At 42.7% G+C, this 27,280-nt stretch overlaps 1 non-coding gene and 1 pseudogene across 1 annotated transcript; both read left to right on the forward strand.

Moving 5' to 3' along the window:
* Positions 1-11,165, forward strand: part of LOC113900269 — a 37,580-nt pseudogene extending 26,415 nt beyond the window's left edge.
* An 84-nt stretch (positions 11,166-11,249) lies between these two features.
* On the forward strand, positions 11,250-11,322 carry TRNAL-CAA. The gene has a single exon. It is a non-coding gene; the product is annotated as a tRNA-Leu (tRNA).
* Positions 11,323-27,280: the final 15,958 nt, after the last annotated feature.

Below are 27,280 nucleotides of genomic sequence, written 5' to 3' on the forward strand. Positions count from 1 at the left end.
ATTTCACCTTAATTTTTAAATACTCTTTGCTGGGTTAGAATTCTAAACTGTTGTTGCTGTTTCTTTACACAATTTTAAATATTTTGACATTTAAATAAAATGCCATTCTTTGCATTTTTTTCTGAAGAGAAATTTATTGCAATTCTGATTCTTTTTCATATGTGGCATTGCTTCTTTCCCTGGCCACTTTTTAAATTTTCTCTATATTATTGGTTTTGATCAATGCAATTATAATCTACCTTGATGTAGTTTTATTCAAGTTTCTTGTGCTTGGGGTTCATTGATATTCTTGGTTTGGTGAGTTTATAGTCATAATTCAATATGAAAAATCTCTAGCCATTGTTTCTTCTTATATATCTTTCATTCTCTTTCTCTCCTTTGAAAATTTCAATTACACTAACATTAGAGTCCAGATGGTCCCCAATGACCACGGTTCAACTGATGATTTTTTGACTTGAGGATGGTGCAGAAGTGATATGCATTCAGTGGAAACCATACTTGGAATTTTGCATTTTCCCAGGTAGGTAGTATGCAGGGTTGTACTCTCTCGTGTATGTGTATGTGCATTCGTAGTTGCTTCAGTAAGGTCCGACTCTGTGACCCCATGGACTGTAGCCCTCCAGGCTCCTCTGTCCATGGGATTCTCCAGGCAAGCATACTAGAGTGGATTGCCTTGCCCTCCTCCAGGGAATCTTCCGGACCCAGGGATCAAACTCCCATGTCTTACATCTCCTGTTTTAGCAGACAAGTTCTTTACCACTGGTGCCACCTGGGAAGCACATGGTACTCTCTCATAATGCTGGGCAAAGGCAGCTAACTGTCCAATGGGAGCCCCTCCAAGAGCAGCAGGTGGGTCTGACCCAGTCTCCTTTCAAATGACTGCTCCTGCCCTGGGTCCTAGAGCATATGATTTCTTATAGCCCTCTGAATGCTGGCTTTCAAAGCCAAACATTCTTGGGTCTGTTTTTCCCAGTGCAGGATCCCAAAGCTGGGGAACCCAGTGTGGGGCTCAGACCCCTTGCTCTGTAATTGTAATTATTCTCCCACGTGTGGGTCACCCACCCACAGGGAGTGAGGGTCCTAACTAGGCTGAGTTTCTGCCCCTCTTACTCATCTCATTGTTCTTCATACGTTTTAGCTTTGTAAAAAGGTCTAGTCTTTAGGTCTACTCATCTTTAGGTCTTCTAGTGTCATCTTTCTACTAGTCTCTAGGTCTTTCTCATCAATAGCTGCTCTGTAAATACTTGCAGTTTTGATGTCCATGGTGGGAGGTGAACTCGGAGCCTTCCTACTCTGCATCTCGGCTATACTCCTCCTGTTGACGTTCTGAATGGGAGTTCCCCCCATGTAGCAAGATTGGAATCTCTGAGGCTCCGGACCTGAGCAGGATTGTGCCCTGGGGTTTGCAGCCCAGTGTTCCTTAGTCATGTCTGCAATAAGGGTTCTGGGATAGAGGTGGGAATCAGTTGCTCCCAACCTCATCCTCCACAGTGGGGGCAGAAGTGAGAGGTGGGTGAGAGGGAGGGAGAGCTGCCATCCCTCCCCTGAGGGACAGGAAGACTCTGTCCCCTGATGCCTGGCTCCCCTTGGTCCAGGAGGTATGGATTGAACCCAGGCCCTGGAAACCATTAATAGATTGAAAATTCATAGATTGAAAGCCATTCATTCGGCCTTCCCAGACCTGGAGCCTCTGGGGGCAACAGGACACACAGCAAGGAAGCAGAGTCTGGTGGTGGGAGCAGGGGTTTGGAGCCTGACCCCATCCTCACTGTGCTGGGATGGATGAATCCTTTCACCTCTCTGAAGCCCAGATTCCTTATCTGTAAACTGAGGATAATAACATACTGACTTTAGAACAGTATGGAGGTTCCATAAAAAATTAAAAATACAAATACCGTCTGACTCTGCAATCCCATTCCTGGGCATGTAACCAGAGAAAACTATAGTTCAAAAAGGTATATGTACCCCAATATTCACAGCATTATTTACAATAACCAAAACATGAAAACAACCTAAATGTCCATCAACAGAGGAATAGATAAATAAAATGCAGTACATATACACAATAAAATATTACTCAGCCATGAAAATGAATGAAATAATGCCATTTGCTGCAACATGGATGGACCTACAGATGATCATACTAAGTGAAGTAAATCAGACAGAAAGATAAATTTCATATGATACTGCTTATATGTCTGCATTGACTATCTGGTGATGTCCATGTGTAGAGTCTTTCTTCTCTTCTGTTGTTGGAAGAGGGTGTTTTCTATGACCAGTGCGTTCTCTTGGAAAAACTCTGTTAGCCTTTCAGTTCAGTTCAGTTCAGTCGATCAGTCGTGTCTGACTCTTTGCGACCCCATGGACTATAGCACTTCCCTGTCCATCACCAACTCCTGGAGCTTACTCAAACTCATGTCCATCGAGTCAGTGATGCCATCCAACCATCTCATCCTCTGTCGCCCCCTTCTCCTCCTGCCATCAGTCTTCCCCAGCATGGGGGTTTTTCTAGTGAGTCAGCACTTCACATTAGGTGGCCAAAGTATTGGAGTTTCAGCTTCAGCATCAGTCGTTCCAATGAGTATTCAGGACTGATCTTTAAGATTGACTGGTTGGATCTCCTTGCAGTCCAAGGGACTCTCAAGAGTCCTCTCCAACACCACAGTTAAAAAGCATCAATTCCTTGGCACTCAGCTTTCTTTATAGTCCAGCTCTCATAGCCATACATGACTACCAGAAAAAAAAAAAGCTTTGACTAGACGGACCTTTGTAGGCAAAGTAATCTCTCTGCATTTTAATATGCTGTCTAGGTTAAGCATAGCTTTTCTTCCAAAGAGCAAGTGTCTTTTAATTTCATGGCTGCAGTCACCATCTGCAGTGATTTTGGAGCCCAAGGAAATAAAGTCTGTCACTGTTTCCATTGTTCTCCCATCTATTTGCCATGAAGTGATGGGAACAGATGCCATGATCTTGTTTTCTGATTGTTGGGTTTTCGCCAACTTTTCCCCTCTTTTCTTTTGCTTTCATCAAGATGCTCTTTAGTTCCTCTTCACTTTCTGCCATAAGGGTGGTGTCATCTGCATATATGAAGTTATTAATACTTCTCCAGGCAATTTTGATTCCAGCTTGTGCTTCATCCATTCCGGCATTTCACATGATGTACTCTGCATAGAAGTTAAATAATCAGGGTGACAGTATATACCCTTGATGTACTCCTTTCCCAATTTGGAACCAGTCCATTGTTCCATGTCTGGTTCTAACTGTTGTTTCTTGACCTGCGTACAGATTTCTCAGGAGGCAGGTCAGGTGGTCTGGTATGCCCATCTCTTTAGGAATTTTCCACAGTTTGTTATGATCCACATAGTCAAAGGCTTTGGCTTAATCAATAAGCCAGAAGGAGATTTTTTTCTGGAACTCTCTTGCTTTTTCGATGATCCAACGGATGTTGGCAATTTGATCTCTGGTTCCTCTGCCTGTTCTAAATCCAGCTTGAACATCTGGAGGTTCATGATTCACATACTGGTGAAGCCTGTCTTGGAGAATTTTGAGCATTACTTTGCTGGCATGTGAGATGAGTACAGTTGGGCGGTAGTTTGAACATTCTTTGGCATTGCCTTTCTTTGGGATTAGAATGAAAACTGACTTTTTCCAGGCCTGTGGCCACTCCTGAGTTTTCCAAATTTGCTGGCATACTGAGTGCAATACTGTAACAGCATCATCTTTTAGGATTTGAAATAGCTTAGCTGGAATTCCACCAGCTCCTCTAGTTTTGTTCATAGTGATGCTTCCTAAGGCCCACTTGTCTTCACATTCCAGGATGTCTGGCTCTAGGTCAGTGATCACACCATCATGGTTATCTCGGTCATGAAGATATTTTTTGTATAGTTCTTCTGTGTATTCTTGCCACTTCTTAATATCTCCTGATGCTGTTAGGTCCATACAATTTCTGTCCTTTATTGAGCCCATCATTGCATGAAATATTCCCTTGGTATCTCTAATTTTCTTGAAGAGATCTCTAGTCTTTCCCGTTCTGTTTTCCTCTATTTCTTTGCATTGATCACCAAGAAAGGCTTTCTTATCTCTCCTTGCTATTCTTTGGAACTCTGCATTCAAATGGGTATATCTTTCCTTTTCTCCTTTGCCTTTCACTTCTCTTTTTTTCATAGCTGTTTGTAAGGCCTCCTCAGACAACCATTTTGCCTTTCTGCATTTCTTTTTCTTGGGGATGGTCTTGATCACTGCCTCCTGTACAATGTTATGAACCTCCACCCATAGTTCTTCAGGCACTCTGTCTATTAGATCTAATCCCTTGAATCTATTTGCCACTTCCACTGTGTAATCATAAGGGATTTGATTTGTGTCATGCCTGAATGGTCTGGTGGCTTTCCCTACTTTCTTCAGTTTAAGTCTATTAGCCTTTGCCCTGCTTCATTTTGTACTCCAAGAAAAAATTTGCCTGTTACTCCAGGTCTCTTGACTTCCTACTTTTGCATTCCAGTCCCCTGTGATGAAAAGGACATCTTTTTTGGGTGTTAGTTCTAGAAGGTCTTGTAGGTCTTCATAGAACCATTCAACTTCAGCTTCTTCAGCATCACTGGTTGGGGCATAGGTTTGAATTACTGTGATATTGAATGGTTTGCCTTGGAAATGAACAGAGATCATTCTGTCATTTTTGAGACTGCACCCAAGAACTGCTTTTTGAAGTCTTTTGTTGACTATGATGGCTACTCCATTTCTTCTAAGGGATTCTTGCCCACAGCAGTAGGTATACAGGTCATCTGAATTAAATTTGCCCATTCCAGTCCATTTTAGTTTACAGATTCCTAAAATGCCGATGTTCACTCTTGCCATCTCCTGTTTGATCACTTCTAATTTACCTTGATTCATGAACCCAATATTCCAGGTTCCTATGCAATATTGCTCTTTACAGTATCGGACTTTTCTTCCATCACCAGTCACATCCACAACTGGGCGTTGTTTTTGCTTTGGCTCCATCTCTTCATTCTCTCTGGAGTTATTTCTCCACTCTTCTCCAGTAGCATATTGGGCACCTGCCAACCTGGGGAGTTCATACTTCAATGTCATATCTTTTTATCTTTTCATACTGTTCATGGGGTTCTCAACACAAGAATACTGAAGCAGTTTGCTATTCCCTTCTCCAGTGGACCACGTTTTATTAGAACTCTCCACCATGACCCATCCACCCTGGGTGGTCCTACACAGCATGGCTCAGAGTTTCATTGAGTTTTAGACAAGGCTGTGGTCCATGTGATCAATTTGATTAGCTTTCTGTGATTGTGGTTTTCATTCTGTCTGCCCTCTGGATAAGAGACTGTGGGGGGAAACTGGGTCTTGTTCTGATGGGTGGGGCCATGCTCAGTAAATCTTCAATCCAATTTTCTATTGATGGGCAGGGCTGTGTTCCCTCCCTGTTATTTGACTTGTGATCAAACTATAGTGGAGGTGGTGAAGATAATGGCAACCTCCTTCAAAAGGCAGGGCAAAGGCTAACAGAGTTTTGCACTAGTCATAGCAAACACCCTCTTCCAACAACACAAGAGAAGACTCTATACATGGACATAACCAGATCAGTTCAGTTCAGTTCAGTCTCTCAGTTGTGTCTGACTCTTTGTGACCCATGAACTGCAGCACACCAGGCCTCCCTGTCCATCACCAATTCCCGGAGTTCACTCAAATTCATGTCCATGGAGGCGGTGATGCCTTCCAAGCATCTCATTGTCTGTCGTCCCCACCTCCTCCTGCTCTCAATCTTTCCCAGCATCAGGGTCTTTTCAAATAAGTTAGCTCTTCATATCAGGTGGCCAAAGTATTGGAGTTTCAGCTTCAACATCAGTCCTTCCAATGAACACCAGATGGTCAATACCAAAATCAGGTTGATTATATTCTTTGCAGCCAAAGCTGGAGAAGCTCTAAATAGTCAGCAAAAACAAGACTGGGAGCGGATTGTGGCTCAGATCATAAACTCCTTACTGCCAAATTCAGACTTAAATTGAAAAAAGGAGGGAAAACCCCCAGACCATGCAGGTATGACACAAATCAAATCCCTTATGATTATACAGTGGAAGTGACAAATAGATTCAAGGGATTAGATCTGATAGACAGAGTGCCTGAAGAACTATGGGTGGAGGTTCATAACATTGTACAGGAGGCAGTGATCAAGACCATCCCCAAGAAAAAGAAACGCAGAAAGGCAAAATGGATGTCTGAGGAGGCCTTACAAACAGCTATGAAAAAAAGAGAAGTGAAAGGCAAAGGAGAAAAGGAAAGATATACCCATTTGAATGCAGAGTTCCAAAGAATAGCAAGGAGAGATAAGAAAGCCTTTCTTGGTGATCAATGCAAAGAAATAGAGGAAAACAGAACGGGAAAGACTAGAGATCTCTTCAAGAAAATTAGAGATACCAAGGGAACATTTCATGCAACAATGGGCACAATAAAGGGCAGAAATTGTATTAACAGCATCAGGAGATATTAAGAAGAGATGGCAAGAATACACAGAAGAACTATACAAAAAATATCTTCATGACCGAGATAACCATGATAGTGTGATCACTGACCTAGAGCCAGACGTCCTGGAATGTGAAGACAAGTGGGCCTTAGGAAGCATCACTATGAACAAAGCTAGAGGAGCTGGTGGAATTCCAGCTGAGCTATTTCAAATCCTAAAAGATGATGCTGTTACAGTATTGCACTCAGTATGCCAGCAAATTTGGAAAACTCAGGAGTGGCCACAGGCCTGGAAAAAGTCAGTTTTCATTCTAATCCCAAAGAAAGGCAATGCCAAAGAATGTTCAAACTACCGCCCAACTGCACTCATCTCACATGCCAGCAAAGTAATGCTCAAAATTTTCCAAGACAGGCTTCACCAGTATGTGAATCATGAACCTCCAGATGTTCAAGCTGGATTTAGAACAGGCAGAGGAACCAGAGATCAAATTTCCAACATCCGTTGGATCATCGAAAAAACAAGAGAGTTCCAGAAAAACATCTCCTTCTGGCTTATTGATTACGCCAAAGCCTTTGACTGTGTGGATCATAACAAACTGTGGAAAATTCCTAAAGAGATGGGCATACCAGACCACCTGACCTGCCTCCTGAGAAATCTGTACACAGGTCAAGAAACAACAGTTAGAACCGGACATGGAACAATGGACTGGTTCCAAATTGGGAAAGGAGTACATCAAGGCTGTATATTGTCATCCTGCTTATTTAACTTCTATGCAGAGCACATCATGTGAAATGCCAGAGTGGATGAAGCACAAGCTGGAATCAAGATTGCTGGGAGAAGTATTAATAACTTCATATATGCAGATGACACCACCCTTGTCACAGAACGTGAAGAGAAACTAAAGAGCATCTTGATGAAAGAGAAAGAAGAGAGTGAAAAAGCTGACTTAAAACTCAACATTAAAAAAACTAATATCATGGCATCCAATCCCATCATTTCATGACAAATAGATGGGGAAACAATGGAAATGGTAAGAGACTTTATTTCCTTCGGCTCCAAAATCACTGCAGATGGTGAGTAAAGCCATGAAAGATGCTTGTTCTTTGGCAGAAAAGCTATGACCAACAGAGACAGCATATTAAGAAGCAGAGATATTACTTTGCCAACAAAGATCCGTCTAGTCAAAGCTATGGTTTTTCCAGTAGTCAGGTATGAATGTGAGTGTTGGGCTATAAAGAAAGCTGAGCCCTGAAGAATCGATGCTTTGAACCGTGGTGTTGGAGAAAACTCTTGAGAGTCCCTTGGACTGCAAGGAGATCCAACCAGTCAATCCCAAAGGAGATTAGTCCTGAACATTCATTGGAAGGACAGATGCTGAAGCTGAAACTCCCATACTTTGGCCACCTGATGCAAAGAATTGACTCATTGGAAAAGACTCTAATGTTGGGAAAGATTGAAGGCAGAAGGAGAAGGTGATGACAGAGGATAAGATGATTGGATGGCATCACTGACTCGATGGACATGAGTCTGAGCAAGCTCCAGGAGTTGGTGATGAACAGGGAGGGGTGGTGTGCTACAGTCCATGGGATCACAAAGAATCAGACATGACTAAGAGACTGAAATGAACTGAACTGAACTGTTATAACTACATATAAAATGATACATAAATCTTAAAAAATGATACAAACCCACACCTCCTGCTTGGTAGGCAGATTCTTTAACGCTGAACCACCAGGGAAGCCCGTAAAGTAATTATATGCCAAGAAAAAATAATCTTTTGTAAAAATCTGAGAGTGGAATGTGCCTGGTTCACCAGCTCTGAGACTTGAGGCACGTGTCTGAGCCTTCATGTCCTCATCACCAAAATGCCGTCCTTCTCTCCTCTCCTTGTGCTGCTGCGGCTGGGACTCTGAAAGCACACTTCTGCATCGCCAGCATCAGCCCATGAGGACACTGAGGGAGGGTGCAGGGCTGAAGGGGAGGATTGGACTTATCCCCCATGTCTGCTTTATGTTCCAGCAGCATGTTTCACCCCCGCAGCCAGAGATCCTTCCCATAGCAACAGTGGGATCCACTTTGCAGTTTTCCAGCCCTCATAGAACTAGCCTCTTGGTGCTGTATCTCGGAGACTCCAACTCCATACTGGCAGCATGTCCTACACTTCAGGGACCTGAGCGTCAGCCCCACGGGGCCTCTCTTCCAACTAAATTAACTAATTGAAATTATTAAGTTTTAATAATCTAATCTCATCCATCAATTCCCCTGCCCTAGGGTACTAGAAACTTCCAGCAGTTATTACTTCATCAATAACTTAGTTTCCTTCTTACTTTTTCATTTACCCAATTAACAATTTTTTATCTGGTTTAGGACATTTAAATGAATTTCTGATATAAATAAGTATTATGACTTCTATCTCCTAACAGGTCCTGACTGATCCTTCAGGGTATTAAAGCATACTTCTTATGGGTATGAGGATTAAATTAAACAGATTTTACCTGATGCCAGGCATGTACGACATCTTCAATTCACATTAGTCCTGTCCTTCCTTCTGGAACACTGTTGAATCATATGGTGCCAACCCATTTTCAAAAATCTTAATTTTCCCCTATTGTTGTTGTTCTGACAGAACAACACTCAATAGCATCTTACTCTTTGCCATCCCAAGGACTGCAGCACACCAGGCTCCCTTGTCCTTCACTGTCTCCTGGAGCTTGCTCAAACTCTTGTCCATTGAGTTGATGATTTCCATCTAACCGTCTCACCCTCTGTTGCCGCCTGCCCTCCCGCCTTCAATCTTTCCCAGCATTTTCCTTACTGAAATGTCTAAAAGTACAGGTTTGGAGACAAATAGACTTGTGCTTGAATCCCAGCTTTGCTGCTTACTGTGTAACATTGGGCAGTCCTTCATGTTTGAAGCCTCATCTAACAAGTGTAAATGATAAGAACAGCACTTCTGGAATTGCCGTAAGGATCACATGACTAATGTTTGTCGACTATGTCCGGCACAGAGCAGCAGTTAGAAAACTATACCTGTTATGGTCGTTCTCTTAACCATTACTTGTGTTGCATGCTTTCGAACTGCCTCTCCTTCCTAAACACACTTCCCAGATGAGTGTCTGTTAAAACCTTGATGCCCAGCCAGGATGCAATGCTGCACCCAAGGTCTGACCAGAGCAGAGAGGGCAGGTCATGACTTCTTACGGTCAAAATGCTCTGCTCTATATGATGGGAACTGAAGTCTCAGTCTGTGACCACTTTATTTGTTTGCACCTCCAGTGTAGCAATACTATTGTATCCGTTTAGGTTACTTGGGAGCAACAGAAAATATTTAGAGCTGAATTATGCAAATCAAAAAAATAGTCAACACACACTGAAATTCTTAGAACATTGTGATGACACTTTTAAGTCTTCCCAAATTGTCCTACAGAGAAACAAAGACCCATAGGCAATATCTATAGCAAAAAACACATGATAAGGTCTCCCCAATGATCTCTTGATATGAGGGCTTGGGAACAACCCAATAGTAGCTAGGAGAACTGGATGGGGTCTACTTTGGGGCAGAAGGAAGCATAAGGAGACAACTGGACTTCCAGTGGCCCACAGTCACTAGGCTAACTAACTGGAAAGCACTGTGGGCCAGTCTGAGAACTAGGAAGGCTTTGAAGGATCCAATATGGGGCGAGTGCACTGGTCCATGTGGGAGAGCTGATAGCACTGGAGCAGCATAGGCCCTTAAACTTATGAAATGTAACAAATGAAAGTTCTTTTCCAAAACAAAGATCCAGACTAAGAAGAAACAGACAGCAGTAGAATCCAAATTGAGCTGAATAAGGACAGTAAAAGGAAAGAAAAAAAAAGTCCAGATAACAGTAGAGGAGGGGAACAGAACACTCAGATCTCCAAGAGCGTGAGACCATGTTTTTATCACTTTGTGAAAACAATATTAGAGGGACCTGTGGGGAGAGGAGGGTCTTCCCCAGAGGTTCAGTGGTAAAGATTTCACCTGCAGTACGGGAGACCCAGGTTTGATCCCTGGGTCAGGAAGATCCCCTGGAGGAGGTCATGGCAACCCACTCCAGTATTCTTGCCTGGAGAATCCCATGGACAGAGGAGTCTGGCAGGCTACAGCACATGGGGTCACAAAGAGTTGGACATGACTGAAACTGCTGGGCGTGTGCACACACATGCAGGGAGAGGAGACCAGAGACCTGGCTTGGGATCTGACAAGATGGCTATGATGCCCTAGGGATTGTTGAGGAAACCCATCACTTGCTGGCTGGACCAGTTCCTGGCATCAAAGCAGAACCAGATGAGAGCAATCAATGTCTGTTATTTTAATGTGGCCATTGCTGGCCCCAGGGTTCCCCTTTGAAGGAGGGACATTTAAATGTGAACTATTCCTTCCAGAAGAATAGCCAATGGCAGCCCCTAAAGTATGTTTCATGACCAAAATTTAGCATCCTAATGTAGACAAGTTGGGAAGAATATGTTTAGATATTCTGAGTAGTCCCCAGCCCTGTAGATCAGTACTGTTCTGTCATCCATCCTGGCTTTGTTAAGTGCTTCCAATCCAGATGATCCATTAGTAAATGACATGTCTCAGCAGTGAAAGACTTGACAAAGCTCAAGCCATAGAAGCAGCTCGAGCATGGACTTGGCTTGGACTCGGCTATATGCCAACATGAATAATATTTAAATTAATTGGATCATCAAGTCTTCATCACTTCTCTTGTTCTGCCAAGATGTCTTTCTTTTTGGTTTGATTTTAATGGACACGTCTGCCTTCTTAGCTCAGTAGGCAGTGCATCAGTCTCAAAATCTGAAGGTCCTGAGTTCAAGCCTCAGATAGGGCAGTTTGTTTGGGCTTCCCTGATAGCTCAGTTGGTAAAGAACAAACCTGCAATGAAGGAGACCTGGGTTCAATCCCTGGACTGTATAGTCCATGGGGTCACAAACAGTCAGACACGACTGAGTGAACTTCATTTCACTTTAATGGACACAGTCTTGGAAATATTGCAGATTAAAAGCCCAGACACCTTTTATCCTTTGGCGATTAAATGCACATTAGCATATCTGTGTCTCCTCCTGACTCACTGCTGTAAAGCATGAGCAGAGGCTAGAAAGACACCAGGATTGTTGTGAAACATTTCAAAGCAGTGCACCTCTCTTTAATTCATCTATCCATCACTGTTTAAGTATAAAGCACTGTGAATGAAGGGAATGGCCAGGGTTTGCTGCCAAGGTAATGGGTGTTTTTCTCTATTACTTTTTGAGCTTGTGAGAGTAGTTTTATTTTAATTTTATCGACTCCTTCCCTTTAATAGTGATCCAATTTCACTGGTTAAACAGCTAACCATTCTTTAGAATATGCTCTCTATTTATTTAGTTGTCACAGATGGATAGGCTTAATTGTTTGAGCCAAAATGGGAACATCAAACAAACATCACAGCCCTCACCAATAACACTATGACTTTGCTATCAAGCGTAGACTCCACCTTTCATGTAAAAGCTTGTGACCGTATAGTATGATTTGTCTGGAAACTTCTGTAAGTCTTATGTTTTAGCAAAATATTTTTGTTATTCTAAAAAAAAAAAGAGGAAACTCTACAGGGATGAAGCCAAAAAAGATATTCTGGTGCACACAGCCTAAAAAGAAGAAAAATGCATTGCATATAGAAAGTGAGCAATAGAAAAAGGTCAGTTCAAATCCCATAGGATGATATCTGAAGAAACAAGAAAATGAGAAGAATTACATGTACATATAATAATATATAAGAATCAGAGAAAAAATATCCCCCAGAGACAATAAAACATACCAGAAAGATATGTATGCAAGAGATAGAAATTATAACCTAACATTAAAAAAAACAAGCTTTGTTTCCAGTTTTTTAAGGAATCTCCACACTGTTCTCCATAGTGGCTGTACTAGTTTGCATTCCCACCAACAGTGTAAGAGGATTCCCTTTTCTCCACACCCTCTCCAGCATTTATTGCTTGTAGACTTTTGGATTGCAGCCATTCTGACTGGCGTGAAATGGTACCTCATTGTGGTTTTGATTTGCATTTCTCTGATAATGAGTGATGTTGAGCATCATTTCGTGTGTTTGTTAGCCATCTGTATGTCTTCTTTGGAGAAATGTCTATTTAGTTCTTTGGCCCATTTTTTGATTGGGTTGTTTATTTTTCTGGAATTGAGCTGTAGGAGTTGCTTGTATATTTTTGAGATTAGTTGTTTGTCGGTTGCTTCATTTGCTATTATTTTCTTCCATTCTGAAGGCTGTCTTTTCACCTTGCTTATAGTTTCCTTTGTTGTGCAGAAGCTTTTAATTTTAATTAGGTCCCATTTATTTATTTTTGCTTTTAATTTCCAATATTCTGGGAGGTGGGTCATAGAGGATCCTGCTGTGATTTCCCAGCAGTCCCACTGCTGGGCATACACACCAAGGAAACCAGAATTGAAAGAGACACGTGTACTCCAATGTTCATCGCAGCACTGTTTATAATAGCCAGGACATGGAAGCAACCTAGATGTCCATCAGCAGATGAATGCATAAGAAAGTTGTGGTACATATACACAATGGAGTATTACTCAGCAATTAAAAAGAATACATTTGAATCAGTTCTAATGAGGTGGATGAAACTGGAGCCTATTATACAGAGTGAAGTATGCCAGAAAGAAAAACACCAGTACAATATACTAATGCATATATATGGAATTTAGAAAGACGGTAATGATAACCCTGTATGCGAGACAGCAAAAGAGACACAGATGTATAGAACAGTCTTTTGGACTCTGTGGGAGAGGGAGAGGGTGGGATGATTTGGGGAAATGGCGTAGAAACATGTATAATATCATATAAGAAATGAATCACCAGTCCAGGTTCCATACAGGATCCTTGGGGCTGGTGCACTGGGATGACCCAGAGGGATTCGTACGGGGAGGGAGGTGGGAGGGGGGGGTTCAGGATGGGGAACACATGTACGCCCGTGGCGGATTCATGTTGATGTGTGGCAGAACCAATACAATATTGTGAAGTAATTAGCCTCCAATTAAAATAAATAAATTAAAAAATAAAAAATGAAAAAACAAGCTAAAATGTACTATGAAAATGATAAAGGTATTTATGAAAAGTATAAATTCAAATCAGAAAATCTTATAAATGAGGTGACTGGAAACTCAGAAGCTTTGAAAAGAGGAGCGACAGAATTCAGAGCATAACTAGAGAAAATAGTGTTATTTTAAAATGAAGTCTAAAATGAAGAAATACAAGAAAGAGCAACACAATAATGCCTTAAGATAAATACAACATGGAAAGGAAGACATATTTAAAAATATTTTAAAAGAGATAGAAAGTATTGAGAGAAAGACAATAGAGACTACCATGGTGGTTCAGTGGTTAAGAATCTTCCTGCCAATGCAGGGGACACAGGTTCAATCCCTGGTCAGGGAACTAATATCCCACATGCCTCAGAGCACTAAGCCCAAGTGCTGCAACAAGAGAAGCCTCAGTGATGAGAAGTTCGAACACCATAGCTAGAGAGTAGCTTCTGCTCATTGTAACTAGAGAAAGCCCATATGCAGCTACAAAAAACCAATGCAGCCAAAAATAAATTAAAAAAATAAAAATGATAGATAATAAAGATAAGCAAAGATACAACATATGTATAATAAGGGGCTTTTCAAGACATGCATGAAAGCAAAGGAAAAAAAAACACAAAGACTAAAACATATAACTTAAGAAAACATTCCTGAAGTAATAGAATTTGTGACTACATAGTACAAGAACATACCACAGTCTTAAAGAGAATAACCTATGTGGCCAGTATCAAGACGTATTCTGATAAAATTATGAGGCTTTATGAAAAAGTTATTTCAGGCATCCTGGCAAAAAGACCAAGCTACTCAAAAGGGAATTATAGCCACATTATCATCAGAATTTTTGACAGCCAGAAGACAATGGAGTAACTTATCTAACATATGCAAAAAAGGTAAGTCACAGATTTTACACCAACCTAATAAATCTCTATGTAACAAGACCATAGAAAATTGTTATGAATATAATAACTCAGGGAATACTGTTCTACAGCCCTTCCTGGGGGGCCATTTGAGGAATAAGCTTTCCCAAAACACTGGGAAGGCGTGTTGGAGTAATAGGGACCAAATTTACCCTTCCACCTCAAACACCCAAAATACAAAACAAAATGTGTGAAACTGAACACTTAAACCATCTACCAGCCCTGTTACCCATCACCCAGTCTTGTGACTAACCTCTGTAAGTTCCCAGTTTCCTCTTCTATGAAAGGGAAGAATTGGCTGTCCTAACTTCTTACGGTTGCTGAGACAAATATCAGATTACACATGTCATGTGCTCACCACAGGCCCTGGCAGAGTGCTGCGTACCTGATAGAGATTAGTTTTATCCTTAATCTGTAGGCTGAGGAGATGGGAGGGTCACAGACACTAAGTAACTTGCCAAGGACATACAGCTAGAAAGTATCATGAGTCTCTCTGTCTGGTCCCCAAGGAGGCTGCACACAATTTTATCACATGGCTTAGTGAGGTTCAGATATGCTTTGTCTTTTGCATTTTCTTTGTCTTTTGCTCACCAATATTTAAAGCCTGGCTTGAAAAAGACAAGCTGGCACAGGAAATTAAGAAGAAATGTCAGAGAACTTCCATCTTGACCATTCATCTCTTAATCTAGGCTGCCCTGGATGTCATAACAGGGGAATGACCAGAATCAAGTAAGGTCATAAGTAAGGAGCAAATTAGTAGAACAAATAAATTGACAAAGGAATTAATGGACAATTAGCCTGGATACTGCAACATTGTCCAGGGTCCAAATCCACAGGGATGCTGGCTAAGGCCAGTCATAGTCACAACTTCTGTTGCCCTGGAAATCCCAGGGAATTTTCTCCTCTGCTCTTAAGGAAATTCAATGGTTCTATGATACATGGGGTCATTTCCAATGTCAGAAATTATAACCAACCATAAGACATTTATTAAATCCAAGGAACAACCATCTCTATTTATAAACATGTAAAGAAGGAAAGTGACTGCTCAGGGAAGCTTGCTGTAAAATCCAAAGCCAAACCCAGCTCAACCCTGTTCCTTCACTGGTTGAAGTTCCTGGGAGATTCCTCTGGCTTTTCTATGCACTGAGACTTTATGGGAATGACACAGATTCCTGTCCCTTCTCTAGAACCATCAGTACTGAAAAGATTCAAGTCTTCACCTTTGAACCCAATTGTGCCAAACTGAAAATAATTATTACCTACTTGCTTCTGGGAGAATAAAAAGAAACATGCAAACATTTCCTTTTTCCCCCCAAATCAGGACTGAAGACCCAAAAAGAGGGAAAATCATCTCCTGTCTTAAGTAACTCAGCTCCAGAGGGATGTCCACCACCCAGCTCTATCCCTCCCTGCTTGGGTTTCTACTCATTCGTGTGTTCATTGGAGCAGCTTTCAATTTCCGTCAAGAACTTTCCCTCTGTATTCAAAACTTGGTTGACTGTTAGGCACTAGAGGCCTACCTTTCAGCCTGTCTTGGCTTTTAACATGTCTTCCTCATTAAGCTTTATATTTCTAGTGTTTTATTTGACTCTTCCTTTCACTTCAAAGCCATTGTAAGGTTATTCAGTTCAGTCACTCAGTTGTGTCTGACTCTTTGTGACCCCATGGACTGCAGCACGCCAGGCTTCCTTGTCCATCACCAACTCCTGGAGTTTACTAAAATTCATGTCCATTGAGTTGGTTATGCCATCCAAGCATCTCATTCTCTGTCATCCCCTTCTCCTCCCACCTTCAATCTTTCCCAGTATCAGAGTCTTTTCAAATGAGTCAGCTCTTCAGTTAGGTGGCTAAAGTATTGGAGTTTCAGCTTCAGCATCAGTCCTTCCAATGAATATTCAGGACTGATCTCCTTTAGGATGGACTGGTTGGATGTCCTTGCAGTCCAAGGGACTCTCAAGAGTCTTCTCCAACACCACAGGTCAAAAGCATTAATTCCTCAACACTCAGCTTTCTTTATAGTCCAACTCTCAAATCCATTCATGTCTACTGGAAAAACCAAAGCTTTGACTAGACAGACCTTTGTTGGCAAAGTAATGTCTCTGCTTTTTAATAAGCTGTCTAGGTTGGTTGTAACTTTTCTTCCAAAGAGCAAGCATTTTTTTAATTTCATGGCTGCAGCCACCATCTCCAGTGATTTTGGAGCCCAAGAAAATAAAGTCTCTTTTTGTTTCCATTGTTTCCTAACGTATTTGCCATGAAGTGATGGGACCAGATGCCATGATCTTAGTTTTCCGAATGTTGAGCTTTAAGCCAACTTTTTCACTCTCTTCTTTCACTTTCATCAAGAAGCTCTTTAGTTCTTCTTCGCTTTCTGCAATAAGGGTGGTGTCATCTGCATATCTAAGGTTATTAGTATTTCTCCTAACACTCTTCATTCCAGCTTGTGCTTCATCCAGTCCAGCATTTCTCATGATGTACTCTGCATATAAGTTAAATAAGCAGGGTGACAATATACAGCCTTGACGTACTCCTTTCCCGATTTGGAACCAGTCTGTTTCTCCAAGTCCAGTTCTAACTTTTGCTTCTTGACCTGCATACAGATTTCTCAAGAGGCAGGTCAGGTGGTCTGATATTCCCATCTCTTGAAGAATTTTCCACAGTCTGCTGTGATCCACACAGTCAAAGGCTTTGGCATAGTCAATAAACCAGAAATAGATGTCTTTCTGGAACTCTTTTGCTTTTTCAGTGATCCAACAAATGATGGCAATTTGATCTCTGGTTCCTCTGCCTTTTCTAAATCCAGCTTGAACATCTGGAAGTTCATGGTTTATGTAATGTAGAAGCCTGTCTTGGAGAATTTTGAGCATTACTTTGCTAGCGTGTGAGATGAGTGCAATTGTGTGGTAGTTTGAACATTCTTTGGCATTGCCCTTCTTTGGATTGGAATGACAACTGACCTTTTCCAGTCCTGTGACCACTCCTAAGTTTTTCAAATTTGATGGCATGTTGATTCAAGCACTTTCACAGCATCATCTTTTAAGATTTGAAATAGCTGAACTGGAATTCCATCACCTCCACTAGCTTTGTTCATAGTGATGCTTCCTAAGGCCCACATGACTGAATTCCAGCGTTTCTGGTTCTAGGTGAGTGATCACACCATCTTGATTATATGGGTAGTGAAGATCTTTTTGTATATGTGTATTCTTGCCACCTCTTCTTAATATCTTCTGCTTCTGTTAGGTCCATACATTTTCTGTCCTTTATTGTGCCCATCTTTGCATGTAAAGTTCCCTTGGTATCTCTAATTTTCTTGAAGAGGTCTCTAGTCTTTCCCATTCTGTTTTCCTCTATTTCTTTGCATTGATCGCCGAGGAAGGCTTTCTTATCTCTCCTTGCCATTCTTTGAAACTCTGCATTCACATGGGTATCTTTCTTTTTCTCCTTTGCCTTTCACTTCTCTTTTTTTTCATAGCTGTTTGTAAGGCCTCCTCAGACAACCATTTTGCCTTTCTGCATTTCTTTTTCTTGGGGATGGTCTTGATCGCCGCCTCCTGTACAATGTTATGAACCTCCACCCATAGTTCTTCAGGCACTCTGTCTATCAGATCTAATCCCTTGAATCTATTTGTCACTTCCACTCTGAAATAATCATAAGGGATTTGATTTAGGTCATACCTGACTGACCTGGTGGTTTTCCCTCCTTTTTTCAATTTAAGTCTGAATTTGGCAGTAAGGAGTTCATGATCTGAGCCACAGTCAGTTCCCAGTCTTGTTTTTGCTGACTATTTAGAGCTTCTCCATCTTTGCTGCAAAGAATATAATAATCTGATTTTGGTATTGACCAGCTGGTGATGTCCATGCATAGAATCTTCTCTTGTGTTGGAAGAGGGTGTTTACTATGACCAGTGCATTCTCTTGGCAAAGCTCTATTAGCATTTACCCTGCTTCATTCTGTACTCCAAGGTCAAATTTGCCTGTTACTCCAAGTATTTCTTTACTTCCTACTTTTGCATTCCAGTCCCCCATAATGAAAAGGACATCTTTTTTGGGTGTTAGTTCTAGAAGGTCTTGCATGTCTTCATAGAACCATTCAACTTCAGCTTCTTCAGTGTTACTGGTCTGGGCATAGACTTGGATTACTGTGCTATTGAATGGTTTGCCTTTCAATATCAGAGATCATTCTGGTTTTTCAAGAACAGAGATCTTTCTGTTTTTTTTTTTTTTTTGAGATTGTACACAAGTACTGCATTTTGAAGTCTTTTGTTGACCATGAGGGCTACTCCATTTCTTCTAAGGGATTCTTGCCCACAATGGTAGATCTAATGGTCAGTTTAGTTCAGTTCAGTCGCTCAGTCATGTCCGACTTTTTGCAACCTCATTAATCGCAGCACGCCAGGCCTCCCTGTCCATCACTATCTCCCGGAGTTCACATAAACTCATGTTCATTGAGTCGGTGATGCCATCCAGCCATCTCATCCTCTGTCATCCCCTTCTCCTCCTGCCCCCAATCCCTCCCAGAATCAGGATCTTTTCCCATGAGTCAACTCTTCGCATGAGGTGGCCAAAGTACTGGAGTACTGGAGTTGCAGCTTCAGCATCAGTTCTTCCAATGAACACCCAGGACTGATCTCCTTTAGAATGGACTGGTTGGATGTCCTTGCAGTCCAAGGAACTCTCAAGAGTCTTCTCAAACACTGCAGTTCAAAAGCATCAATTCTTCGGTGCTCAGCTTTCTTTATAGTCCAACTCTCATATCCATACATGACCACTGGAAAAACCATAGCCTTGACTAGACGGACCTTTGTTGGCAAAGTAATATCTCTGCTTTTTAATGTGCTATCTAGGTTGGTCATAACTTTCCTTCCAAAGAGTAAGCGTCTTTTAATATCATGGCTGCAATCACCATCTGCAGTGATTTTTGAGCCCCCAAAAAATAAAGTCAGCCACTGTTTCCACTGTTTCCCCATCTATTTCCCATGAAGTGATGGGACCGGATGCCATGATCTTAGTTTTCTGAATGATGAGCTTTAAGCCAACTTTTTCACTCTCCTCCTTCACTTTCATTAAGAGGCTTTTTAGTTCCTCTTCACTTTCTGCCATAAGGGTGGTGTCATCTGCATATCTGAGGTTATTGATATTTCTCCCGGCAATCTTGATTCCAGCTTGCACTTCTTCCAGCCCAGCATTTCTCATGATGCACTCTGCATATAAGCTAAATCAGCAGGGTGACAATATACAGCCTTGACGTACTCCTTTTCCTATTGGGAACCAGTCTGTTGTTCTGTGTCCAGTTCTAACTGTTGCTTCCTAAGATCTAATTGTCATCTGAGTTAAATTCACCCATTCCAGTCAGTTTTAGTTTGCTGATTCTAAAATGTTGTTGTTCACTCTTGCCATCTCCTGTTTGCCCACTTCCAATTTGCCTTCATTCATGGACCTGACATTCCAGGTTCCTATGCAGTATTGCTCTTTACAGCATTGGACTTTACTTTCATCACCAGTCACATCCGCAACTGGGTGTTGTTTTTGCTTTGGCTCCATCTCTTCATTCTTTCTGGAGTTATTTCTCCACTGATCTCCAGTAGCACATTGGGTACCTACCAACCTGGGGCATTATCTTTCAGTGTCCTGTGTTTTTGCCTTTTCATGCTGTTCATGGGCATCTCAAGGCAAGAATACTGAAGTGGTTTGCTGTTCTTTTCTCCAGTGGACCACCTTTTGTTAGACCTCTCCACTGTGACCTGTCCGTCTTGGGTGGCCCTAGATGGCATGGCTCATAGACTGTGGTCCATGCGATCAGATTGGTTAGTTTTCTGTGATTGAGGTTTTCAGTCTGTCTGCCCTCTGATGGATAAGGATAAGAGGCTTATGGAAACTTCCTGATGGGAGAGATTGACTGAGGGGGAAACTGGGTCTTGTTTTGATGGGCAGGGGCAAGCTCAGTAAATCTTTAATCCAATCTTCTGTGGAAGGGCAGGGCTGTGTTCCCTCCCTGTTATTTGACCTGAGGCCAAACTGTGGTGGAGGTAATGAAGATAATGGCAACTTCCTTCAAAAGGTCCCATGCACATACTGCTACACTCAGTGCCCCCAACCCTGCAGCAGGCCACCGCCAGACCATGCCTCTGCCAGAGACTTCTGGACACTCACGGGCAAGTCTGGGTCAGTCTCTTGTGGGGTCACTGCTCCTTCCTCTGGGTCCTGGTGCTCACAAGTTTCTGTTTGTGTCCTCCAAGAGTCTGTTTCCCCTGTCCTGTGTAAATTCTGGCGGCTCTATGGTGGGTTAATGGTGACCTCCTCCAAAAGGGCTTATGCCATACCCAGGTCTACTGCACCCAGAGCCCCTGCCCTGCCCCTGAAGCAGTCCACTGCTGACCCGTATATCCTCAGGAGACACCCAAACACAGTTCTGTCCCAGGTTCTATAATGTTATTAATTGGCCAAATTTCGATATTTTTGTGTCCTGGGGAATAGGTAGGACCAAGGAAAGAGAGACTAGGAAACAGCCAGTTGAGGGAGGAGTCAGAATACACATATTTATTAATTATATTTGCCATCTTATATGCACATGGTTCATGGTGCCCCAAACAAGTACACAATAGTAACATCAAAGATCATTGATCACAGATCACCATAGCAAATATAATAATGATGATAAAGTTTGAAATGTTGCAAAGATTACCAAAACTTGACACAGAAGCATGAAGTGCACAAATACTGTTGGAATAATAGCACTGGCAGTCTTACTTGACAGAGTTGCCACAAACATTCAATTTGCTAAAAAAGAAAAGAAAAGAAAAGCACAATAAAACAAGGTATGCCTGTACTATGCACTGGATGCTACAAAAGATAAAAAGGTGAAAAATACAAAATCTTCTTCCTCAAGAAAGTCAGGCTTTGTTTGGGAGTAAAAATATAAATCTTTGGAAACTTCAACCAAAAAATAAGATTAAAAACTTTTTTCTTCCAGTTTATTGAGATATAGCTGACATAATAGCACTGTGTAATTTTAAGCTCTATGGCATAATGATTTACATATGTCATGAAATGATCATCAAGGTCAGGTCAGTGAACATCCATTATCTCATATAAACATAAAATTAAAGAAATAGAAAAAAATTCTTTTCCTGTGCTAAGAACTCTTAGAATTTACTCTCTTAACAGCTTTCATGCATAACACACAGTAGTGCTAATTAAATTAATCATGGTGTACATTACATCCCTTACTTATCTTACAACTGAAAATTTGTACCTTTTGACTACCTTCATTCAATTCCCTCAACCCCACCTCTGGTAACCACAAATCTGATCTCTTTTTCTATGAGTTAGTTTGTCTGTTTTTGAAGTATAATTGAGCTGAAACACTATGTTAGTTCCTGTTACACAACATAGTGATTTGATATTTCTATACACTTCAAAATGATCATCAAGATAAGTCTAATTTCCATATGTCATTATAAAAAGATATTACATAATTATTGACTATGTTCTCCACACTGTGCATTTTATACTGTGACTCATTTATTTTGTAACTGAGAGTCTGTACCTCTTAATCTCCCTCACTATTCCCCCTCACCCCTCCCACTGGCAACCACCTATTTGTTCTTTGTATCTATGACTCTATTCCTGTTTTGTCATGTTGTTCATTTATTTCATTTGTTTTAGATTCCACATATAAGTAAAATCGTATAGTATTTGTCTTTCTCTATTTGACTTATTTCATTTAACATAATATCCTCTAGGTCCATCCATGTTGCTGCAAATATCAAGATTTCATTTTTTTCAAGGCTGAGTAATATTCCATTATGTATATGTGTGTGTGTGTGTGTACCACATCTTTATCCATTCATCTGTTGATGGGCACTTAGCCATGTCTTGTAAATAATGCTGCTATGAACATTGGGGTGCATGTATCTTTTCTAATAGTATTTTTGTTTCTTTGGATAAATACACAGCAGTGAGATTTCTGGATCAAGGGTAGTTCTATTTCTAATTTTTGAAGGAATCTCCATACTGTTTTCCATAGTGACTGCAGCAGTTTATATTACCATCAGTGGTATGTAAGTGTTCCCTTTTCTCCACATACTCACCAACACTTGTTACTTGTCTTATTGATAATAGTCCTTCTGGCAGGTAGGAGGTGATGTCTCATTGTGGTTTTAATTTGCATTTCCCTGATGATTAGTGATATTGAGCATATTTTTATGTCCCCGTTGGCCATCTGTGTGTCTTCTTTGGAAAAATGTCTATTCACATTTTCTGCCCATTTTTTAATTGGGTTGTTTGAGTTTTGTTTTTGTGTTTGTGTTTTTGGCTACACTGTGTAGCATACAGAATCTTAGTTCTCCATCCAGGGATTGAACCCATGTCCCCTGAAGTGGAAGCATGGAGTCTAAACCACTGGACCACCAGGGAAGTCTGTAGTTGTTTGTTCTATTGATGTTGAGTTGCATGAGTTCTTTGCATATTTTGGATGTTAATTCTATATTGGCCAGCAACTTCACAGAATTCATTGATGAATTCTAGTAGGTTTTTGGTGGCATCTTTAGGGTTTTCTGTGTTTAGTATTATGTCATCTGCAACGAGTGACAATTTTACTTCCTCTTTTTCACTTGGATTCCTTTTATTTCTTTTCCATGCCTGATTGCTGTGGCTAGGAGTTCCAATACTATGTTGAATAAAAGTGATGAGAGTGGGCATCCTTGTCTTGCTCCTGACCTTTGAGGAAATGCTTTGAGTTTTTCACCTTTGAGTATGCTAGCTGTGGGCTTGTCATATACAGCTTTTATTATATTGAGGTATGTTCCCTCTTTATCCACTTTATTGAGAGTTTGTTTTTGTTTTTTATCATACGTGGATATTGAAGGGAATAAAATATAAATAACAAAGATGGCAAAGTGAAATCTAACAATGATAAAAATAGAATTAATTACCAGGTACTTTGCCTCTGCTCATCATAGCTCCTCACACTTGGGGTCCCAACCCCCCTCCTAGAGCCTCAGCCCTGCCCCTATCTGCATCCTCAGACCAGTCCATCACGAGAAGCTGGTGTGTGAGCAGCCTGAGTCCCATTCCCTCTATCATGTACCCATCCTATCCCTAGACCCTAGGAAGTAGGTACCTTTCTGCCCATTTTACAGATGACAAAACTAAGGCCCATGGTGATTAAATGACTTCTCAAAACCCCAAATTCCATAAGTAACAGAACCTGCATCCCATCCCAGCTCTGTTTGACAGTCTGAGCTTCACCTGCACACTTGGTCTACCCACACTGGGAGGCATTTGGTGGGAATTACACTAGGGTGTAAGGCAGCATTTCTGCCCTTGGGGATTGTAATCCATTTAAGGGAAGAGTATTTGCTCACCTGGAACAGTTGGTATCATGCAAGTGCAAATATGTGTGTTGAGTGCAAACAACAGAAACCCAACTCTGGCTGCCAGGGATCTCCAGATCGACAGGAAGGTGGGAGAACAAAGCTCAGGAAATGGCCAGGAGCCAAAGGAGGCTGGAAGCCCAAAGCATAGCCAGTCACACCCCAGCTCCTCTGGGCAAGGTCCGCCTCACTGTGGCTGGTCTCTAGGACTGCTGCAGTCACCTTTAGCCATGGCCATGGGGAACAGTGTCAAACTCTCCCTTTGAAAGATGTCACCACTTAAGATTCTGAGCCCTGGATAGCAGTGTCTTTTTGGCCAAGCCTAGTCAACATGCCAAGGACCTTGGTGAGGGTACATCTGCCCTCTTCAGCTTTCAGAGTGGGGTGGCTTATATCCTGCCAGTATCACATAAAGGGGCCTTTCTCTCAAATAGGATGGGCAGGGGCAAGTATGCTGGGCAGTACTCTCCCCATCCCAATAACCCCTGCAGTAAGATAAAGCTAAAAAGAGTAGTCTGGACACTGTGGGGTCTAGTTGTCTAAAGGAAGAGCCCAGATGAGCACTGAAAGAACTCAAGAGGTCTTCACAGAAGAGGTGTGCCTTGACATTGGCCTCACAGAGAGGATGTGGCCCTTGCTCTGGCCCCGATGCTTGGTTTAACCTGGAGAGTCGTCTTTTAGGTGACTGTTGCCGTGTCATTTTCACAAGTCCGCCAGCCCCTGGCACTGAGTTGAGAGCCAGGCCTGCCCAACTTCTAGCTCTCCCAACCATCTTGCTGGCCATCTTCACTGGCTCCATTTCACAAATAAGGAAACTGAAGCTTAGAAAGATCACATGTGTGGGGTGGAGGAGACTGATGTGGGAACTCAGGCCTGTTCGACCAGGACTCCCCACATTCTTTGCCAGAAGCCTGATGCTTCCCAGTATGGCTGAGAAGTAGCAGGAACACTACACTTCACTCCTTCCTGCTCAATGCTTTGCTCAGGAATTTTTGTATCCTTTACGCCAACATTATGAGAGCGAGGGCCATGTGATCACCCCTTTGAGTAGCGGAGGAATTTCTAAGGCCAAGGTCAACCAGCTTTTGCGGCCTGGTGCCGGCTTTCTGGCCTCATCCAGCCTGAAAGCTGCCTTCCTCCCCGAGACCCTGCTGCTGGAGGCTGTTGGGTAGGGTGGCTTGGGGAACAGATCCCATTAAGATGTGTCCATCCTCAGAGTGCAAGCCCACACTGAGCCCGTCCCCGGAACCCAGTGGTCAAAAGCGCTGAGGGAACATGTCTAGGGGAACAATACGTATTGATGACTCTGGCAGCGGCAGCTGGCAGGCTCTGGCGGCGGTTTCGTCTGGGGTTTGAGGTGGGTTTTACTTGGATGCCAAAGCCCAGTTACTCATCATTCTTGCTCTACCTGGGCCCCTGGGCTGCCTGAGACCCAGTAGGAACAGCTCCACAGCCCAGATGGGCCGTCCCCCTGGCCCCTCTCCTCCCGGGAGTGACTGATGTCAAGGCCTTGACTGGGCCTGGACTGGCCTGAAACCCCTTCAAAGACTGGGACAGAGGCCTGAACACTGGGCTCAGACCTCCCAGCCCTGGAGGCAGCGGGCATCCTTCTTTATACAGGGCACACACACCTGAGAACTTTCTAGAGAAGACTGCATTCTTGTTCATTACTGGCCACCTACCTGTCACTCCAGAGACTCTCTCTGTATATTACACAGACTTTACATGCACACCCGGAGCCAGGTCACCTTCTGCCTGTCACAACCTCAGTCACCTCAGTCATCTGAATGTCAAGAGATCTCAAGCCAGTCCTGGCTCAGCCACCAAGGCACGGCCTTTCACGTCCCCTCTCAGTATCTCCAACTGTGTGATGAGGAGACTGGACATATTGGCCTCTTGGTCTGCACGGCTTCACACCTTCTGGATCTCACCTGTCTTCTGCTCCAGCCACCTGGGTACCTGTGGGGACCAGCTCTGAGTTCCCATCCACGGAGCATTCTTTGCTTGATGGCCACACAGTTACAATAGGAAATGGTGGGATGCAGGGGCCTAAGGATAAGTCCCCTGCTTCCCTCCCCCAGGAGGAGTATGTGCCACTTCTTAAAGCCAGGACCCAGGGGTCTGTCATCAATCCCATCCAAGCATCCATTCTCCACCCCAGCCCATGCCCTCCCCTCTCCATTACTCCATCTCCCAAGGGTCATACTGTTACCAAAAGGGATATGGGGGAGAGGGAGTGGTCCAGCCACTTGCCACTCAAAAGCCAGTGAACAGGCCAGATTGCTGGAAACTTTGCTTTATTTCAGATGCTGGCAACTGGAGGTGGGGAGGGTGGCAGACATCTTTCCAAAGGCTAATCCCCACCCTCCAACAAGCAGGGGGTGACAGCTCTTATAGATGGGGCGGGGGTGGGGTGTGCAAAAGTAGACTGTGCAAAAGCAGCACAGTCATCTCTAACAGTCATCCTCAAACTGATCATCAGTGGTCTGACCAGCATCATCTTGTTTGTTTCAGGTACAGTTAATCTTCAGTTCCAGGATCCATTTGTTCCCATTTCTTTGTGGTCCATTCTCAGAACTGTGGCAGCTCAAGTCCTGGGTACGGTCTGGTCATCATGTAGCTAACTTTTCCACCTGGTGTTTTGCTGTCTGTAAGACAGCTCACAGGATATGGCTCAGAATATTATCTATAGCCCTTGAGAAAGAGCTAACGTCCTTGACTGTGCTTAATGACTACATTATTATTATTTAGTCTCCTTTGACTGTTTTCCTTTGTTTCATCATTTCTCACTTCTCTGATTAAACTTATTCTTTGATTAAAGTTTTTCATAGGCAAAAGGCAGGCAGAGGACATAGGGGGTGGCAAGGACCATATGGTCCTGCTCTGTTTGAGTACTATCCCAAAAGATTTCACAGAGGCTGGAAGCCTCAGGCTCTGCTTGGGTGAATTCAGGTCAAGACAGTGGGTTTGAGAATCTCTCTGGTCTCTGTTTTGTCACATGGGAAGGATGTTCTCTTAAGAAAAAATGCCAAGGCCTGGGTCTTACTCCTCTCACACCTGCTTTGCATCCCTGTGTAATGAGGCTGAACTCTTGCAGACTTGCTCCCAAGATGAAATGAAACAATGCATCGAATGCACTCTGAACAATGCCCATGTCTAGTAGGTGCTCAGTAGGGACCTTTCCAGCTGTCTCTTGGGAGGTGCTGCTTCGCTGGAGGGCCCTGATGACAGAGGACTCAGGTCCACCCAGGTCCCCCACATCTCCCTCTTCGACCGGTCCCCAGATCCAGCGTTCACAGGCTGGATGATACGCGCCCAGAACTGGGGCCAAGACTCCGGCAGGCGCTCAAGATCAACAAGCATCAGGTTTCCTGGTTGAGGACATGCACGTACACCATGTTCCCTCTCTCCGGAAGGAGGT

This window comes from Bos indicus x Bos taurus, chromosome 2, assembly GCF_003369695.1.
Source record: "Bos indicus x Bos taurus breed Angus x Brahman F1 hybrid chromosome 2, Bos_hybrid_MaternalHap_v2.0, whole genome shotgun sequence".
NCBI classification, from domain to species: Eukaryota; Metazoa; Chordata; class Mammalia; order Artiodactyla; family Bovidae; genus Bos; species Bos indicus x Bos taurus.